Source organism: Monodon monoceros, unplaced genomic scaffold (genome assembly GCF_005190385.1).
Source record: "Monodon monoceros isolate NGI ecotype Baffin Bay Population unplaced genomic scaffold, NGI_Narwhal_1 Super_Scaffold_21, whole genome shotgun sequence".
In the NCBI taxonomy this organism is placed as follows: Eukaryota; Metazoa; Chordata; class Mammalia; order Artiodactyla; family Monodontidae; genus Monodon; species Monodon monoceros.
Window position 1 is genome coordinate 16,109,163 of NW_021703778.1, and position 8,416 is coordinate 16,117,578.

Here is an 8,416-nt window from a genome sequence, read left to right on the forward strand (position 1 = left end):
AGATTTGAAGTATTTACAATATTCAAATAATTTAAGAGTACATTTAAAAATTATTTAAGACAATTCAACTATGTTTAATAATGGGATAAATAATAATCTTGAAAATAACTGTTAATAGGTAAATAATTTAGTCCATTTTAACAGTCATTTAGAAGAAGAACTTAAGATTTATAAGTGGAACTTATAAAAGTGGACAAAAGGTACAAACTTTCAGTTATAAGATAAATGGGTACTGGTATTTCTTCTTTTTTTTTTTTTTGTATCTGTATGAGATAATGTTAACTAAACTTTCTGTGGTAATTAAATAATTACCACAATACATGTAAGTCATTATGCTGTACACCTTAAACATACAGTGCTGTGTGTGAATTATATCTCAATAAAACTGAAAGAAAAAAATAGTTGAACTTAAAGATGTAAGGAGCAATTTGGTTTTAAAATTTATAAACCTCAATGTAATACCTACACAGCTTTTTCTGTGAGTAAGAGCTATGGAAACCACAAATTGACTGCTTCACCCAAGTAAAACCTCTGCTCGACCTTCTAGTTCACGGATCTCAAATCGTTTGGGAAAGCAGATGTGGTCCTCTTTTAGTTTCCTCCTGCTGATGTAACTGATCACCAGAGATTTAGTGATTAAAAACAGCAAAAATTTGTTCCAGAACTGTATTCTAAAATCAAGGTGCCAGCAGGGCTGCATTCCTTCTGCAGACTTCAGGGGACAAGCTTTCCTTGCCTTTCTCAGAGGCCTCCAGCATTCCTGGGCTCCCGGCCCCTACCTCACCTCACTCCAAAATCTTGCTTCTTTCTTCACCTCTCCTACTCTTTTTTTTTGTGGTACCCGGGCCTCTCACTGTTGTGGCCTCTCCCGTTGCGGAGCGCAGGCTCAGCGGCCATGGCTCACGGGCCCAGCCGCTCCGCGGCATGTGGGATCTTCCTGGACCGGGGCACGAACCCGTGTCCCCTGCATTGGCAGGCGGACTCTCAACCACTGCGCCACCAGGGAAGCCCTACCTCTCCTACTCTTGATCCTTATCCTCCCGGGCCCTTTTTTTAAGGGCCCTGGCAATTACATTTAGGTTTACCTAAACCATCCAGGATAATCTCCCCATCTCAAGATCCTTTTACCATGTAAGGTAGCATAGTCACAGGTTCTGGGGAGTGAATCAGTACTTCATGTGAGCTAAAGGAACGTCCAGAATCAAAACAATCTATCGTGCTGGTACTTGGCCACTTTCTGACTCAATTGTAATTTGGGAGAGTGTAGGTTAGTTAACCAAACCACTGACCAGAATTCTCTAGTTTGATTTCCCAGCAGCTATTGGTTGCAGGAGATTCTCTGCATAATCAGCCTAGTTTGAACCATCCTGCACTTTGAAATGGTAAGTCAGAGAACCTGTTCTGCCCTAGTTAGTATTTACATTGGATTTCAGGAGCCAAAAAAGATCTGTCTCTGGTTGGTTGATTCCCTTCTTTGCAACCCACTTTGTATTCCATATTTTGATGGACCAGAGTTTTAATAAAATGAAAAAAAATTTTTTTTAATTAATCCAAAACTTAGAAATAAGGCAAAAAGATTACCATACTCTTTCAAAGTCATACTAGGGCACTGTCCACCAAGTCCACTGAAAGATCATCTGATTTTTCTAGAGGAAGATGTAACTGACTTCTGCTTACTATCACTTAGGCCCCAGACTCCATAAAGTTCGATGGTAATGTGTAGAAAATTAGTTTGCAAGTTTTTCAGATTTATACTCCTTTGAATCAGCTTTGGAGCCTTCTGGTTCCTTAATCCTGACTTAAATAAATCTTTAAGTGATCACGATATAATTACATAAGTTGTTTTTAACTTTTTAAAATTATACCTTGACATCAGGCTTCTCTGCTAAGGAAAAACAAAAAATTTTGCTCCTGTGAAGTATGTTCGAAGCCAGCTTGGGTTAACTATTAGAAAACCGCATGGATATTAAGAGAACTATATAAAAATTACATGTGGAGGCTATATAGGTATCTGTTAGGTAAATTTAACCATGTGATTAGCTATAATCCACATATTGATGCTTTTATATTTGGTCATCTGTAAATTAAGACGTAGTGTTAAAAATAGGCAGAATGTTAAAAAAAGATATTAAGAGAATGAAAAGGCAAGCCACAGACTGGGGGAAGATTGCAAATAATATATCTGATAATGGCTTCTGTGCAGAATAAACTCTTGAAACTCAATCATAAGAAAATCCAATTAAAAAATGAGCAAAATATTTGAACATTTTGCCAAGATCTAAAGATGGCAAAAAAGCACTTGAAAAGATGTTCATCATCATTAGTCATTACAGAAATGCAAATTAAACCCACAACGAGACACCAATTAGAATGTCTAAAATCAAAGAGTGACCAGATCAAATGTTGGTAAAAATGTAGAGCACCTAGGACCCTTACGCACCAACAGTGGGAAATGTGAAATAGTACACTTTGAAAAAGTTTGCCAGTTTCCTAAAAAGTTCAATGTACACTTACCATATGTCCCAGCCATTCCACTACTAATTTTCTTAGTTTAGCCAAGAAAAGTGAAAGTAAATGTTTATACAAAGACACATGTAAACATTCTAGCAATCCAGCCTCTTCATTTGTAATAGCTAGAAACTGGAAACCACCCAAATGTGCACTAACAGGGAGTACATAAACAAATTGTGATACATCTATACAATGGAATACTACTCAGAAATAAAAAGGAATGAACCACTGATACAATGAAATGAATAAATCTCAAAATAATTGTGCTGAGAGATTATATACAATTCTATGAAAGCAACAGAAAGCAACTCAATGGTTATCTGGAGGTAGATAGTGGAATTGAAGGGAGGGATTACAAAGGGCACTAGGAAAATTGGAATGATGGATATGTTTACTATCTTGATTGTGGTGATTGTTTCACAGGTGTATTATACACACCAAAGCTTTTCAGTTTGTTCACTTTAGGAATTCCCTGGCGGTGCAATGGTTAGGACTACAAGCTTCCACTGCAGAGGGCACGGGTTCAATCCTTGGTCAGGGAACTAAGATCCCACATGCCGTGTGGCTCAGCCAAAAAAAAAAATTTGTACACTTTAAACATGTACAGTTTAATATGTGTTAGCTACATCGACATAAAGCTGTTAAAAAACAGGCAGGATGAAACCTTATTTGGGTACGTTTCTCAGAAGAAATCGGAATGTTCAGCCACTGAAGTCCTAGAGCATAGCATAACTCGTAAGTTGAAGTACCTTAAATTCCTAAACTTCCATACAAAATTTGAACTTTGTACATATGTGTAATTCTTCAACGCAGGTATCATTCATCACATTCTCAAAGAGGTTTTTGAAAAAAGGAGTTAAAAATCACTACTTTAGAGGAATCTATATAATGAAAATTGCTTATCCCACACAAATTAGAGTACCTCTCAACTTTTTAGACAAGAGCACAACTTAAGTACAATGTGTAGATTATCCCAATTACCTGTCAATGGAGTACATACTCCATTGTTTTTTTCCAACACCACCAAGCAATTCTCCACTTCTCAGCAGACACTGATTTGATGTCCTATAATGTAACTCAATTCTGACACTATTTACTTGGATATAGCATCAGATCCCACAGCTTACAGGCTGTACCAAAAACCTTCAACACCCACTCCCCCTCACATGCTGATCCAGAGTTCAGATTGCTACCTGTGCTTCCAACCGAACATAGGGGCTACTCTTCATTGCAGTGCACGGGCTTCTCATTGTGGTGGCTTCTCTTGTTGAGGAGCACGGGCTCTAGGCACACGGGCTTCAGTAGTTGCAGCACATGGGCTCAGTAGTTGTGGCTCGTGGGCTCTAGAGCACAGGCTCAGTAGTGGTGGCGCATGGGCTTAGTTGCTCCGCGGCATGTGGCTCTTCCCAGACCAGGGCTCGAACCCACGTCCCCTGCACTGGCAGGCGGATTCTTAATCACTGCGCCATCATGGAAGTCCCATCTCATTCTTAATCATAAAAATTCCTCTCTTTGTTTGCCTAGGTGAGTTTCTATCACTTGCAGCAAGATTGTTAAAACAAATTTTATCTTAAAAAAAAAAAACACGGTTCACGTCATATTGGAAAAGTAATTATTTATTGACAAAAATAAAACTGTTGACTGAAAACAAATGAATGTTACACTGTATTGCACCATGACTGCAAATGAGCCAAAACCTGTCTAAAAGATGAACATTCCAGAGCAAACAGCATCCTTTCACTTGGGTAAGTAGGCATGCAAGCAACTCATTACAGCATAATTGCAGAAATAAAAAATTATGAGTACCAGTAACCTAAACTTAACATATAGAAGCATTTTATGACAGTAATAAAGTTATTAAAAGTTTAAAACATGTCTTTTCAACAACCCACCATTAGAAGAACGTGCTTTGAACCACTTTCAAGAAGTGATGATGTGAATGCATTAATTTGTTTGTTCTTTTAATTTTATTAATGCTTATATATTGAACCAACAGCACACATCTCAGTTGTTTGGTTGGGTTTAAGAAGCACAGTTTGTGGCTCTGAAAGACATTTTTTTCCTCTGTACAATACCAGGGGGCCCCCAGAGAGATCCAATTCATAATTTTGGGCTTACTAACACCATCTTCATTTGACCAAGCTGATTAGCTAAGATATTGTTACAGTGTTTGCAGAAAGCCTGAAGCTTGATGGATAACAATAATTTGTATTTAAACCTTAAGAAATGAACATAAATATAAATAGACACTTTAATGTAGTTTTACATTCTGAGGCAAGAAGTATATAGGGCCTGCTGTTTCCTCTTTAATGCTCTAAAGCACCAATTTATGTTAAGATGGCAATGTGTAATTATAATCATTATATTCTGATAGAACAATCGCAAGAGCAAGGCTGTAACTGCTTTTAGTTTTAGTTTTTTTAACCATGCTCTGTACAATAGATGAATAGGGTAAAATTTATAACTATTACATAATTGGAAATATCATAACCGTCATTTTATTTCACACTTTTAATGAAATAGCAGCTCAACTTTTTTAAAAAGTCAAAATGAAAAGTTTTCATAACTACACTGAACAGTTTACTCCAAGAGAACAAAACAGGGGCTGTAGAATCCCTGCATTTCCTGAAGGAAAATGTAAGAAGATTAAAATGATTATAGTCTCTTCTGAAAAGGGCTAAAATATGCAAATAAATTATAAACATAACCAACACCAACTGATAGTCATTTGATATCTTACCAACACTGATGAAAATATATTCACAGTATAATAAAATCAATCAAATTTTAGAGTTTTTCCTTTCCCTTACTTGATTTTAATTAAACTGATTAAATATTGACTATGCACTTGCCCATGTGCTTTAATGAAGACAGTATGTGGATTTGCTACACCATGTTAGCCCTGCTAGTGGTAAACAAGAGTAAAAGAAAACAAAATCTCCAAGGAATGCTATCTCTTAGTTGTGAATTTTGCATATTTCAAATACAGTTTGGGTGAAGGGGATTTTTATGGGATTGTGCAACATCCCACAGACTGGAGCAAAGCACCTTATGTATGGACTGAAAAATGAGGTAATTTTTTAATTAAAATTTTACAAGTTTGTGCAAGAGAACATTTCCATTCTTCTAGAATTTTGTTTTCTATTCCAAAAGATATGCACAGCACATTTTATTATTTCTCCATTTCTAGGGAAGAAGGTAGATTACTGGTTTATAAAAATGCAAAAGGTGCCACTCTCTGACTACACTCCCAAATTCTAGAAACCTGATCAGTCTTCAGTCCTTTGGTCACATTAAAAATAATACAGGCCATCCAGTTTTATAGTAAAAGACTGAATTTTCTAGTAATTTTAAGTCCTTGAATGGGGGCAATTCAGTGTTTTCATTCAAATTTTCTATTGGAGATTTTTTATCTCATATTAATCTTTACTGTCAAGTTCTTTGACTTTTGTTTCTAGGTATGCCTCTAAATCTCCAATTAACATTTCCCAAACATTTCACTAGACCTTACACATTTAAAGCTGATTTTAGGTCTGTGGAACACAATATTTTTTCTACTTTAAATTTAAAACAAAGTAGCTGAAAAAAGATTATTTTTATTGGCCTTCTCTATTTAGCTCTGGTTACCTGAAACTCTTAAAAAATACTTTTTGGGAAACTGGCTTTTAGATTTCAGTCTTCACAATAATGCTAAATGAATAAGGATGAGACATTACTGAAAAAAACTAACCTTGAATATAAAGTACTTCCAGATTTATACAGACATTTGTAAAATATTGACATCCTCACTGCACTATCCTTTTCACTACTGGAAAGTCAAACAGAACTGGAGCTTGGGGCAGCCTCTAAAGCCAATAAACTCTGAACAAACTAACCACTTGCATCCAGTTAGTAAAAGCCAGGAAAACAAGCAAGATATTTTCTAGAAGAGAGTATTTCCAATATACACTGGTGTTTTATAAGTAGATTAAATATCATCTTCTTAGCAATATGGCTTATTTTCTTATTTGCATTGTCATTAACTATTAGCTCAATTTAAGTGGAGTAGCAGTTACTAGTTGATGCTTTGTTTTCTTATTTGTATTCATATACTAAATGAAATGATAATGAGGTGGGAATCAAATAATAGATAAAAATAAACGTAATTTCATATTACATGTCTTTCCCTCATTTGGTTTGGTTTTTTTTGTTTTTTGTGTTTGTTTTTTAGTTTTTAGTAGTAGTGTATAAAGGTTCAGGATTTTAAAGCCAAAAGATGTTTTGGTGCTCTAGTTTAAGTTCCTCAGTATGGGAAAAATAGTAGGAAGGCCATGAACGATAGTAATTGTCTAAGGTAAAACAGGTCACGGCCAAATTAAGATTCAAACCTACTTCTTTAAATAGCCAGCACAATATTCTACTGGATACAAGTCATCATGCTGTATCTTGAAGTGACTTTACCCTGACAAAATATAAAAGATCCTTTAGAAGGGAACTAGATATGAAATGTTTTGGATCCAAAGCCATAGATGAAAAGTTAGGCTCATTAAGTTGGTCTTCAAAGATAAATGTCAATGGAATTCATCTATTCTAGGTATAATACCAGTACATTTTTTCTACTGGTATTGTTTTACATAGTTAAGAATTAAATGAGTGCTAGTCAGAGACAATTCCATTTATAATTTGTCCTAGGATACTACATCAAAAATATTTTTTTAAAAATAAAGCTTTCATTGTTTTAAAATTTTCTTTGCCTTGTGACTCCCCATAACTCTTCAGAGAATAATGTTTACAGCATTGCCTATATCACTCACTGTTTCCATAGGAAAATAATTATTTTCTCTTTATGCTATAGGTAATGAAAGTTAATTTATGCTTAATCAAAATGACTACAGCTACAGAAGTAGCATCCATTTCAAAAATGATTTTTAACAATGAAATTTCAATTTATTATCATTCCTCTAATGAATATAGAATAAAATTATACCTTTAAGCATACTACCAAAGAACCTAAAAGCAAAACTTTGTATTTAATCGTGTTATTCAATAGATTATAGATATATTATTTCAAATTTTAAGGAATTAAATTACACTAACAATACAAAATATGCAGTATGTTCCCATATAAAAGGGCTTATTAATTGTAAAAGAGTTCTCAGATGGGCTTCAATAAGAAAGATGGTTAAATATGAAGAATGCAACATGTTCAAAATTAAGAAAAATGCCTTGAACTTACAAGGGTAGCAGTTACATTTTAGTTATAACAAAAGGTTTGTTAAAATTTAGCTTCTTTATCTTCAAATTAAAAACAAAATGTAGAATAATCTCCTGAAAGTAACACGGGTGGATCCCCTGCTTTCCACCACTTAGAAACTTCCGCTAGGCAATTGAGGGATTGATTAGGGAGGGTGAAAGCTGAACTATTTCATTGTTAAATTAATTACCTGCTAATATGACTTCTAAAGAACAGGTATAATACAAAATTGAGAACTTATCTCAAAATATGAATAAAGGTACTAATCACAAATTTACATTTTTCATCAGACAATATCTTATAGCTGGTTGATTTTCAATAAATGTCAGAATCAATGCTTTAGTGTTAGATACGTGCTTGAGTCAAAACATTCTCTTGGAGTAAAGGGTAATCAGTTTTCATATTACTGTAAGAGGAAATATCTAATGAGAACCTATAAAATACTTTTTAAAAGTCTTACATGAATTTCCTAATTGAACTTTTCCCAATCGTTGGCACAAAACCTAGTTGGATGTTGATTTCATCTTCAACACACAGCTAACATAAATTATTTCTAATCCAAAAACAACAAACTGTTTTTCAAAAAGGATTTAGAAAATAAAATAAATTGTATTTTAAAAATCAAATTGAAAACTTGAGTTTATACTAGTAGTTTGACAAAATACAATCAAC